The sequence below is a fragment of the Drosophila suzukii genome, chromosome 3 (genome assembly GCF_043229965.1).
Source record: "Drosophila suzukii chromosome 3, CBGP_Dsuzu_IsoJpt1.0, whole genome shotgun sequence".
NCBI classification, from domain to species: domain Eukaryota; kingdom Metazoa; phylum Arthropoda; class Insecta; order Diptera; family Drosophilidae; genus Drosophila; species Drosophila suzukii.
The window spans coordinates 32,688,979-32,702,189 of NC_092082.1; the positions used below are offsets into that span (position 1 = coordinate 32,688,979).

The following is a 13,211-nucleotide window of genomic DNA, read 5'->3' on the forward strand; positions in this document are numbered from 1 at the left end:
TCTTGTTGTCTTGGTTAAACCTTAAATTATTATTGTTCCGCTGGTTATTATAGTTATTTTTTGTTGTCTTGGCTTGTGGTTGAGTTTTGCACACTATGTTTTCTCTGAGTAGTTAAGAAACTATTTGCGAAATGAGCCCTCATGTTGTTGCTTTCTAATTCCTGAACTATGACCATTGCATTTTGTAGGTCAGGTGGATTCACATCTGAAATTTGGCCAATGAGGCCGGTAATGAAAACTCTAAGAGATGTCTTCCTATGTTTTTCATTCATTTTCGCTGTTGTCGCTTTGTTTATACCATTGCACTATGGGCAAAAAAACCGTTTTTGGTGCATAAACTCTAGTTTTTAAGATATTGACTTGAACCTTTTTTTGGTGTAATAATTAAACTTAAACAAAATTTTGGTTTTTGTTTTTTTTTTAATTTGTCTACCGCACAGTGGTTAAAAATACATTTTAAAATAAGTAATTATTATATATTATAATTTTAATCCTATTTGGTGTTACATTATAGAAAAAAACCGGTAACATATTTGGGATCCATTGTTACATTTGAAGAACACTGAAAAAAAATTCGATTAACTTTTTTTAATAACTCAACAATTTTAACTTACTCTTTTTATTTTTTCCTCGTTTTTTAGTTTTCAATATCGTCTGGTACCTCTTCCTCTAATTCTATTTCAAAAGTGTCACTTACATCATCGCTACAATTTTCTTCATCTGTGTCTTCTGTGCCTGGGGATATGATTGGCGAATCCAAAAGATCTACAACCTCTGCTGGCAGAGGCATCCGGTTGGTTTTTGTTGAGCAAAAACTAGATAAAAGGGGATCAGACGAATCCATAGCTCTGTGAAAAACATCTGACATATTGTCAACCCGGCTGCATTTTCTGGCATGATCATATGACAATTTTGGACGACCACCTTTCTTCTGTGGGGATTCATTTCTATCAGAAAGTATAGTCATATTACCGGCTAGCCACATAGCGTGTTTTTGTCTAAATCGCTTTATGTTTCGGCAGCATCGAGGCAAATGTTTATTTATGTAATTAATAAAGTTAGTAATTTTAGTTGATATTGTTTTTATTATTGTTTCATTTTGATGATCGGCATTCAATTTGTCGAATATGTAAGTCTCCAATGCTTCTCGCGAGCGTTTGTTGCTTTCCCAAACTGCAAGAAGAGCCCCGTGACCAAACACATATGTCTCTACATAAACGCAAGTTTAGCGAAAAGGAGCAAAAATGAGCAAAAACGGTTAGTTGTATGACAATAAGGACACTTTTGTAATTAATTTCTCGTTCTTACTCTTTTGCAAGTCAATGCTATTAATAAGCTATACTCCACAAAACACAAACACAATTGTTAGTTCAAATCTATAAAGATACACATAAAAAAAGTTCACAGGTGGACAACAAGACACATAAAATCAAATGTTTAAGCTAATTTGCATTAATAAATACCTTTGCAAGGAATTTCCATTTTCATATTGATTAAACTTTTTTTTCACAGAAAACAACAAGCACGTAAAGTTTGCCAATTTTTCGCACCAATTTAACGACATAGCAAAGCCTCTCGAACAGCTGACATTGTTGGAGTGGCAACACTACAGAGTTGCCACCAAAAATTTTTGGAGGGCGGTTTTTTTGAAATGAAGATGTCTAGATTCGATTAGTATGGGCCATTCATAAAAATTAATTAAGAAAATAAATAGGTTTATGCACCAAAATCGGGTTTTTTACCCATAGTGCATTGGTCATATTAGTTTTATTAATTAGTAGAGTTAATTTTCTAATATATATATATAATAATCAATTATGGATAATTTTCCCTGACTCAATACACTTAATTCAATAAAATGAATTGGACGTTTGTAGCTAAGGACAAGGTCAAGTCTGGCCATTATGGCATCGAAATCTAATACCGTACCATTACGGGTTAAGGCATCGTTTGTCATTCCCGTTATTTTGCTTCTTAATATAGATTAGGCAGAATAAAATCGTTTACTCCCTCTGGCATATTGCTATTTCAGCTGATTCTCTTCAGCTTACATATTTATCTTCTTTACCTGTATATACCCTAACAGACTTGATGATCTCATAAGATGTGTCGCACTTGATATTTGGATCTATAATGTCTATCTGATAATCCTCAACCGTTTTAATTTTGTGAGAAATCTGCGATCTTAAGTTTACTATCTCCTCCTTTAATGGATTTAATTCAATATTTTTAATTTGTTTTATTTAATCTCCTACATTTAACATTGTGTTGTTTGTTATCGCTGGATGGTTTGAATGTTCCTGAGGCGTATTCATGTGGAGTCTGTTTTCTTTGAATGTTTTTTTGTTCATGGTTTCAAAGATTTTTTTGTTAATTTTTGTATTAAACATTTTTTTTTAAATTAAATTGTGTTTTCCGATGTCTATTTTTTCGATAAATTTCACTTTTTAATTTTTATATTGTCCTAGCAGTGAATTTATGTTACGATCACTATTTTTATACCCGTTACTCGTAGAGTAAAAGGGTATACTAGATTCGTCGGAAAGTATGTAACAGGCAGAAGGAAGCGTTTCCGACCCCACAAAGTATATATATTCTTGATCAGGATCACTAGCCGAGTCGATCTAGCCATGTCCGTCTGTCCGTCTGTCCGTCTGTCTGTCCGTCCGGATGAACGCTGAGATCTCGGAAACTATGGGAGCTAGGCTATTGAGATTTAGCGTGCAGATTCCTGAGCTTCTTACGCAGCGCAAGTTTGTTTCGGCACAGTGCCACGCCCACAAACCGCCCAAAACTGTGGCTCCTACAGTTTTGATGCTAGAATAAAAATTTTAACTGAAATGTATTGTTCTCATCAATACCTATCGATTGACTCAAAAAAAAGTTTGCCACGCCCACTTTAACGCCCACAAACCGCGAAAACCTGTGACGCCCACAATTTTCATGCTAGATAAAAAATTTTAACTGAAATGTATTGGTCTCGTCGAAACCTATCGATTGATCCAAAAAAAAAATTTGCCACGCCCACTCTAACGCCCATAACGCTTAAATCTGTATACCGCCGGTAGGTGGCGCATTTTAATCTCGCTTTGCTGCTTGCATATCTCCATATAGCTGAGTAACGGGTATCTGATAGTCGAGGTACTCGACTATAGCGTTCTTCCTTGTTTAATTTGAGATTTAAGGGGATTATTTCATTAATTATTTTCTACCTTAGTTTTTTTGATCAACACAAACTTTTTAATTTTTTGCCGGTTATATAGAGTTTAAGCGGATTATTGAATTTATTAATTTCCACCTTATTTTTATCAACACAGGCTTTACATATTCGTCGGTTGTATCGGGTTTTCGGCCGCGCTAAATTCCTTTTTCACTTTCAACTTTTTAAGCATTTAATTTAAAGCTTTGTTTTAGCATTTTTTAATCACACGGCCCCACGTTGGGCCCCAATTTTGTTTCTCACAAGTGAATTAATTTAAAAAATGTATTTTTTTTATAATCACCTATTCACTATTACAATTTTTCAATAGATAAATACATTATTGATTATTTCTTCACCATTAATAGATCTTTCTTAACTTGTATTGATTTAAAATCAAAGTTTTTGTCAGCCATCGAAATCACATCTACACAGAGAAAAAAACGAAACAATACCCGTTTGATATTGTCTCCTCAATTTTCACATATCAATTTTTTCATATCAAAATGATCATTTTGATACGAAATCATATCAACTTCAAATGTTAATATGAATCCGTATCATAATGATATGAATACTTAGCAAGTCGATAAGATTTCATATCAAACGTAATATCGAAAAGTCTTCGAAAAAATAGTATGACTGTAAATTCGTCCTTTTTGTGTATATTCTGTGTACAACGGTATAATTACGCTTTGTATGCGTTGGTCCCACTTTTATTTACTGCGTCAATTTTAGTGTAAAAAGTGACAAAAGAAAAGTTTAAGGTGTTTATAAATGTAATTACTGGGTAAGTATGTATAATTTTAACGAAATTACTTTATTTGTGCATTAGTTTGACGAAGTACCATGGAGGATCCAATTTTGCTTCAATTCCTTACGGACCACGAGGTCAATTTGGTTGTGCTTGACCTGCTTTTAGGTTTTTATAAATCAACATATGTGCAGATATATATATATATTTATATATATATATGTGTAAGCCATTATTAGTTGAGACTTATTTTTGCAATATATTCCTAGAGTGTGGATACAACTACGAAAGGCTGCAGTACATTAGTGCTTCAGATCTTGATTTAATATTTTCCAAGAGAGAATTTACAGATTCATGCGGAGCGCATGTTGGTTTCGTGAGGGTGCCACTCCCACTCTAGGGCCCAACACAGTGGTTCCTACAGTTTTAATGCTAGAGTTAAAATGTTAACTATAGTGTATTGTTCTCATCAATGCCTACCATTTTAACGCCCCCAAACTTCAAAAAATTGTAGGTATAAGGGTGGATATCTCGTAAGCTATCAAAGATAGAGAATTGGGAGTGCAGATCTAGATTCCGAAGGCTTGTACGCAGCGCGAGTTTATTACGCAAATATGCCACGCCCACTCTAACTCCCAAATGCGCCCATAACGCTTAAATCTGTACGCCGCCCACATAACCATATATTGAGATCGCGGTAAGTCAATGTTAACTCAACAAAAATCAGTATTTATTTATTTATTAATTTTTTTATTTATTTATTTTGACAACGGAATTCCTTTATTGGCTACTTGTTCAATTCAACAACTTATTCTACGTACTAAAATTTACAAAATAATTGACTTACCTAAGCTTAAGAATTGATTTACTTGAGAAGCAGTCTAATTGCATATCAATTGGAAGTGCGTTAGACTCATATAAGGCTCTATGGAGGTGCTCAATTAAAAAATAGTTTGTACGCCGCAGCTCGAGAAAAAAGGGACCAAAATTCCGAAGCTGTCTAGACGGAGTGTGAAAACCAACTTTCGAGAGTAGTTCCGGACAGTCGATACTACCATTCAGCATTTCAGAGATGAAGCAAAAGCGAGGAGACTTCTACGATGCTCAACGGATGGTAGGTGAGCAAGCCTACATTGCCGGTAGCATGAAGGAATAGGGTCTAACAACCTTAGCTGCAACAAAGCGAATTTAAGAAATTGTTTCAGTAGTCGTTCTATTCAATTTTCATGAGTGGTAGGGAAGGAGTTCCAAATAAGAGTCGCAGATTCTAGTTTAGATCCGTTTCACAAATCTAAATATAGAATAGGCCCAGGGCATGATGTAATCGGAGTGTGCTGCGAACTTAAATTTCGAGTCAAACAACACACCTAGATCCAAGGATTCCTGCCGCAGTTGTAGAGGATATGGCGAAATTGTATACGGAGTTACTGTAAGTGACATAGAAGCACTTGCTTATGTTAAGAGGAAGTGAATTTCGGCAACACTAAGAGCTCAACGAATCTAAGTCTTGTTGAACCAATTGTGAGTTTGTCGCTATTTTAATAAACTTACAAATTTTTAAATCATCTGCATACAGTAGACACTCTGAAGATAGACAGAATCTCACATCATTAATGAAAATGATAAAAAGCATAGGTTCCATAGCACTCCCTTTAGGAATGCCATAGGTTGCCAAATAGGAGTCCGAGAATTTTCCATTAATATTAACTCTATAAAGACGATGGTGTAAATATGATTTTTTCCAATTCAGTTTTGCCAGTAGGGCTCTGTGGCTAACTTTGTCAAAGGCTTTCGCAAAATCAGTGTAAGTAGCATCAACCTGAGATCGCATATCAAAGGCATGAATGCAATAGTTGCTACAAAAGGTAAGATTAGTCGTGGTTAACTGACCTGCTACAAAACCATGTTTAGCAGTGCTTATATATGTTTTTTACAAGAAACGATAGTTTATGGGCAAAAATTCGTTCAAAGAGTTTATCAATATAACTGATATTTGCTATAGGCAATGTTATTCCTCAGCCCTGATTTTTAAAATGGAGTCACGGATGCGACCTCCATTTATCCGCAAAGTGTCCACTAGAAAGTGATTTATCAAAGAGAATTTTTAGTGGTACGCATAGCACCTCTATACAATGTTTCATAAGGTAGGTCGGAATCCCATCACAGTCCGGAGTGTAAGAATCACCAACGTCTTTCACAGCCCTATTAATATTCTCTTGTAGCACGGTTAAACTACCTAAATTCAATAGAGGAATGATCGCATTTAGTGTTTGGGAATCATTCCAGGCTGCTGTTTTCTCAAACTAAGCTTTAAAATAAGAGGCAAAGAGATTGGCAGCTTCTGTATTTGAATGCGAAGATAAATTCCCTAGGAACATAGCGGATGGGACTGAAGAAGCCCGTTCTCAACTTTCGCTATATACTGATTGTAAAGAAATTTATTTTGAAATTTAAATTGTCGTTCGTGCTGTAAGTCCAAGTGTGTAGTCGAATCACCAGGATCCTGTGTAAAATGTATTTCGAAGATTTTTAAGCTTTTTCAAACCATTTGTATACCAAGGCAACTTAAATGAATTGCGGACCCTTTCTTGAGCATTGTTCTTAATGATGTTTAAAATAACAACTAAAAAAGTGTCATAACACGACTCCAAACTGACATGTGATAAAACTGACTCCCAGTTAATGGCAGAGATCTCATTTCTGATGGCACAAAGGCTGGTTTCATTGAAAATAAATATAGGTGAATATTCAGCTGAAGGCGCAAAACTGCTAAAGTTTATACCAAGTAGCAATGGCCTATGATGGATATCACAATTGCTTATAAAGAAAGTTAAGATCAGCGCTAAAGAATACAAAGTCTAAAATGTTATGTAAGTTATTGAATATATTATTGACTTGTATTAAGCCCATACTGAAAATATCATCGGTGAAAAGAATCTCGTTTGGTTGATGTACGTTGCTTGGCAGTGAAGAGTGATGCTCCGGATCCTGAGACCAAACGAGGGATGGTTAAAGATTAGACTTAAGTCTCCAAGCACACAGATATGTTGATGGTCCTGCAGATTATTGTAGATATCGGTAATGTTTTCCAGATGGACCTTGTAAAGTTTGTATGAACCATTATGTGGTATGTATGACACAACAATTTGCAGCGTTTCCGATTCTCCAATTATCAACCCTGCAACTTGGTCAAGAAGGCTATCTTTAATGAGAAGTCCAATTGACAAGCAGCGCGAATTGCAGCGAACAGCAACAATTACACCACCCCCTATAGCAAACTGGGTTTTCGAGATATCTCTGTCTATGCGGAACACATGGTACAATTTGGAGTCGAAGAATTCATTTGAGTAAAAGTTTATGTTGAGTCAAGTTTTAACTAAAGCTATAACACCAAACTCGCATTGGGATGTGGCAAAGTATACTTATATATACATTGTCGGCATTCCAAAGATGTTTTGAAAAAAAATGTTTAGTTGGGCCGTACTCACAATATCACGATCAGCAACCTCCGGACTTGCATTTAAGTCACATAGTCCAATGCCCTAGGAATTATTTCTTCTTGCGTTCCCAATGCTGTAGGCCCGCAGATTACCTTCAGTAATGTAGAGATTTTGATACAAATTTTATCATGCAGACTAGGATCGATGCATTCCTGAAGTTTGCTAGATACTTTTAGTAAAGGGCAACTAGTTCTTAAGAGCGATGGTAATGTCGCCGTTAAAGGAGCATATCTATCCAAGTTGAGGAGAGAAGGGCAATGTTGTTGTTAATACTGCCATCGAGAAGAGCAACACAAAGCAGTCGATGTGAAATACAAACAAAGCGTCAGAGAGGAGCGCGGTGTTAAGGCAATGATATTGTGACCACGAGTATCACTCAAAGCTAATTTCGAAAGCTCCAGCCGTTGGGTTTTTGTGAGCATAAGACAAACGTAACACAAGTCAGACAACGACAACTCCAGCTGACATTGTTGTTGATTCGATTGTGATTAGCGCACAACTCCGACGAGCGCGCTTAGAGCGGGAATCTTGATGAAATATGATGAGAGCGGCTCTCCAAAGAGCGTTTGACGATCGTGGTGCGAAACAGACAACGACAACTTAAGGTGATATTGTTGTTTGTTTGACGGTGATGAGCGCACAACTCTGAAGAGCGCACTTAGAGCGGAAATCTTGATGAAATATGATGAGAGCAGCCAGAGAGCGTTTGACGAACTTCGGGCGAAACAAACAACGACAACTCCAGCTGAAGTCGTTGTTGCTTTGATTGTAATGAGTGCACATCTCCGAAGAGCGCGCTTAGAGCGGGAATCTTTATGGAATCTGGTGACAAAGCCTATCCAGTGAGCGTTTGATGAACGTTAGACAAAACAAAAAACCAAGAATCCAGCTGATGATGTTTTTGATTTCCGATTATTAAGGGGTTTTTGAGTCCGATGTATGATGAATGTGCACATCCAGTACGTTCCCATCAACAATCGGCCTATCCCTGTGGATGAATCGACTGACTTTGGGCCAGAACGCATCACTAATTACAGTCTGAAAGTACTGCTCAGGTATTTCTCATTTAAAATTGACGATTTCCAATGTAGCAACATCTACACCATTTTTGACTAAAGGCTTGCAAATTATGGTGGCGGTATCTACACCTAGCTTATTTGCCACATACTCACACACAGAATCAGATTTTACGTGCGCTCTGAATATATCAATATGAAGGAAGCTATTGCTCGGCACAACTTCGAGCAGTTCACAACTAGGAGCTTGACCAACTATTTGCCTCTTGTTCCTGTGATTCTTTGCATGGATCCTGGCGGCAGTAGAAACTGGTGCGAGGGGAGCAGGTCTGCATGGTTTGCTTGACGACCAATTGCAGAAGCTGGAGGCAATAGTTTCACCACTTTTTTACGATGACTTACATTGATATGTCAATGGTAGAATTGGAAAAAGCCTTCAGAAACATAGAGTTTAAATCCATATATAGACTTTTCACTTTTCACTCACAACACAGCTATCACACTGCCAGAGAAGATTCGGCATATTTGTTAATAATCTACTAGCATCCTCTGGGAGATCAACACATGCACTGTGAAAAGTACTACGACAAAGCGATGAGCAACGAACCGCATCAAAACCGCGAAGCTGCGCTGTTGTAACTTCAGCATTGCACTCGGAGCACGAATAAGAATTCATAGCGAAATAAAGTCAATAAATATTTTAATTTCCTTGTAGAATTCTATAAGTGGTAGATCTATAAGCCTATTTATATAACCAATGAAAAATGTTTTTTTGTTCTCAGACCGCTTGGTTAACAATTCTCAACACTCAAACACTCGGTCAAGGCATTTTTCAGTGACCCGTTTGACCCCGTTGCGATCGTTTTTGTTATGAGCGCAACATAGCAAACGGATTGTTCTCAAATCATAAGAAATGTTAAGGATTTCCTTCGTTCTTTTTTTTCTGGGTGAACAACTTTATAATTTTAAACAGAACACAGTTATAAGCGAGACTTCTGACTTCGTTTTTTTATACTGACTTGAGGTAGTTAAATTTAAGGTTAGGACTAAGGTCAACCCTTGTGTGACACAAATTTCATTCTTTGAAATCACTCATTTGGCAGGGTAGGTATTTCTTTGCTGAGTTTTTTATCTATAGGTTTGGTTAGGTAGGAGTGGTTGGAGATTAGATACTAATCCCCACACTTAGGCCACACTGGGCCCCTTGTGATACCACGTGATCTCTGAGCAGATCCCTAGCTCATGGGTTATTTGCTTTCGCAAAGTATTTTGTTCTTCTTAGGAAGCATAAGAGTTTTTGAATGCTTACGCCTTGAATGGCCGCAAGGTTCGGAAGTGTGTAGCTACCTAGGGTTTGAAAGCCTTTAGGTTATGCGCTAGGCAGAAGCATTGGAGGCGTTCGATGCTCTTCTCTTCGTCTATCTGTTTGCAGCTGCGGCAGAAGTCTTGGTTACTGAGTCCCAGCCTGTGCGCATGAGTCTTTATAGGGCAGTGGCCCGTGAGGGCATTTAGGAGAGTGGAGATGTCCTCCCTGCTACATTGTAAGAGAGTTTTTGTTCTTTTCGAGTTGTAGTTTGGCTATGTGAATCTAGAACTGTGCCATGTTGAGATTGAGTTCCAACGGTTGTTGGAAAGTGTGTGCAGTCTCTGCCTGAGATGGAGCTTACAGGTAGCCATGGGCATACCCACCGTGTCCTTATCGCGAAGGATGTCGGCGGTTGTCCCTTGCCATGCTAGCTCGCCTGCTATATATTGCGCTCAATATTAAGTTGTCCAGGCACCCAGATGCGGTTGATTCTCAGATGAGTGGCCATCTCGTTAAGAGATTTGCGGCATTCAGAGATTGTTTTTGAGTTTCTGGTGTAGGAGTGGGCCCTGAGGGCTGCTTACCTATCCGAGAAGATGAAAATGTCTATGTCGTGATGGTCTGATGTGCCCAGGTGGGCCATGGCTTCCTGAATTCCCATGACTTACGCTTGGAAAACACTACAGTGGTCTGGTAGGCGGAATGAGACTTTTATGTCTAGTTCGGGAGAGAAGACTCCCCCACCTGTTTGGCAGTTAAGCTTGGAGCCGTCTGTGTATATGTTGACAGCGTTTTCGAATTTGTGTAGGAGGTTGTCCCAGTCTGTACGGGTGGGTATGAAGATCTTGTATCTTCTTTCGAAGTTAACTATGGGTGGAACGTAGTCTGTACTATGTGGTAAGGATGTATGTTTTGTTAGGATACTGGAGTTACCCGTAGAGCCTGCTGTCCATGCCGCTGCTTCGCGGAGCCTCAGCGCTGTTGCAGACGCCCAGCTTTTGGCAAGTAGGTCCAGGGGTTAGAGGTCGAGAGTTGTGTTTAGTGCTTCAGTGGCGGTGGTGCGGAGCGCCCCACTGATGCAGAGTTCAGCGCTTCTTTGGATCATATGATGGATTCGGAGGTTACAATTCTTTTCTAGGGAAGGCCACCATACGATGTTTCCGTAGAGGAGAATGGGTCTGACTATTGCAGTGAATAGCCAGTGAACTCACGGCCTTGCTTAATTGCTAAGGGTTAGGCGCGTTTTGGGAAAATTAGATTTGGAACATTATACTTCCTTGTAAAAAGAACTAGTCGGTCTTTTCTGGGTTAATTCCCAGTCCACAGACAGCCGCCCACCTAGCGAGGGTGGATAGGGCTGTCTATCTGTATCTGTTGATCTGCCCTTACGGTCCGCGTGCTGTGCGTCAGAGAGTAGGCTTGGGTTGATGGTTAGCCAGATATGGATGTCAATTAGCCTTTCCAGGGTCATCAACAAGAAGGAAGGGAGACTTATCGGGCGGAGGTCCTTTGGGTTGGTGTGGGAGGGTTTGCCGGCTTTCGGTATAAAAATTACTTTAACGTCCAGCCACTTTGTTGGAATATGGTTTAGAGCAAGGCAGCCGTGGAAGATGGCTGTCAGCCAGGTTAGGGATATATCTAGTGTCCGTTGTAGCTGGGCCGGGAAGAACCCGTCCGGGCCGGGGGATTTGAAGAGCTTAAAAGAGTTAATACCCCACTTAATGCGGTCAGGGTTCGAGATGTTGTCTATACTCTGGTCGTCAAGGTTCTCCTCTATGTAGAGGTCCTCCACTACTTGGGTGTTTTTAGGGAAGTGGGTGTCTAACAGTAGATCATGGGTTTCCTGACTGTTTTCCGTCCAGCTGTCAGCATTGGTTTTTAGGTAGTCTGGATGCCTCCGCAGTAGATTCTTTGCTACTACAGAAATAAGCCCATGCTCTTCGTATTGATATTCTTGTTTCCTTTTTGAATAGGCTTAGTTTTGTATGGTATAAGTTCCAGGAAGATTCGATAATGTTGTAAAGTAAGTTCTTCGCTCTCTCTTAAGGTTCGCCAGGGCTGTGTTCCACCATGGGGGTTTGTGCTTTACTTTGACTGTTCTGCTTGGTCAAACCCTTTTTAAGGCCTCACAGCAGATATCAGTAAAGGTGTTAACTAGGTTATCTAATTCTTGACCGTTTCGTACGTGCGTCGGTGGATCGTGTAGGTTCCTGTTGAGGAGATTTTTGTAGTATCCCCAGTTGTTTTATCTTAGATTAGTAATGTTCTCGGCGGGAGGACAGTCTAGAGTTATTGTAAATTCTATGTAACGGTGGTCTGAGAATGAGTGCTCGATCCCCACCCTCCACGCTTCTAGCTGGTTAAGTAGGGGATCAGATATTAGTGTGATGTCTAAGACTTTCCTCCTATTTCTAGTGATGAAAGTTGGGTCATTACCTTTGTTGCAGATGAGTAGATTTGATTGAAGGAGATAGTCGTAGAGTAACTCACCCTTTTCGTTTGTGTTTGTACTTCCCCATTGTGTGTGATGTGAGTTGGCGTCCCCACCCAGGATGAGTTCCTTAGATGAGTGAGTATGTATGAGTTGTTGTGTGGTGATGTTTGGTAGTAGCCCTTCGTAGTCGTGAGCCAGATAGAATGATGCTATGGTGTGATGTGTGTTTTCGTTTAGCTTCAGTCTGACCGTGGTGAGGTCGCCTTCGCTAAACTGTGGAGTAAGAAATGTGTTAAAGTGTGTCTTTGTAAGAATGCAGGTTCTGGTTTTACCCTTATCCTTGGTGTAAAATAGCTTGTATAGGGGGGTTGATAAGCCACAGATGTAGTTACCAACAATCCATGGCTCTTGAATAAGGACTACGTCTATGTTGCCTGTTGCCAGGCGGGTGAGGAGGGCAGCGGATGCTGCCTTGCTGTGGTGCAGGTTAATCTGCAGAAACTGCAACATCTTTGGGACCGTGGTCGGGCTGAGTACCGTACGCTTCCTCCGCTATGTCCTGGAGGACAGTACGCTCTGGTCGGGTTGTGTCCTGTGTGCACAGCTGCTTGAGGCTCTCTGTCAGCTCCGAGTCGGTTGACACGTAGCCGGTGAGGGTGGCCTCCTCATGCTCCAATTCGTCGTCGCTCGGGGGTTCGTACGACGCACAGGCAGCCAGGTTGTCTGCCGGTAGCTTATCCGTGTCATAGATGCGCAGTTGCACCTTATCGAACCCGTAGTTCACACGGTTTTGTTGGGCTGCGAGGGGTTCCAAGCAGGCCTGGTTCAGGAGGATAACCACGTTCATGGTAACGCGCTTGGTTCTTTCCACCTTGACCACCTTCAAACCGTCTGTTGGAAGTTTCGGATTGAACCTGCTCAGCAGGCTGAGTATAGCCTCTGGTTTCGAGGGTTCTGACGGCAGCCACACTCTCGCTCTCGGTCGAGACGGGATGTCTGCGG

At 39.9% G+C, this 13,211-nt stretch overlaps 1 long non-coding RNA gene across 2 annotated transcripts; it reads right to left on the minus strand.

The window, feature by feature from the left end:
- Positions 1 to 406: 406 nt before the first annotated feature.
- On the minus strand, positions 407 to 1,605 carry LOC118878965 (uncharacterized). Of its 2 annotated transcripts, XR_005015479.3 has the most exons (4): positions 1,464 to 1,605; positions 1,309 to 1,376; positions 615 to 1,209; positions 407 to 562 (listed from the first exon to the last, which is right to left on the minus strand). It is a non-coding gene; the product is annotated as an uncharacterized lncRNA (long non-coding RNA). The 2 variants fall into 2 exon arrangements; XR_011604079.1 differs by lacking the exon at positions 1,309 to 1,376 and having other exon boundaries at positions 1,464 to 1,603.
- Positions 1,606 to 13,211: the final 11,606 nt, after the last annotated feature.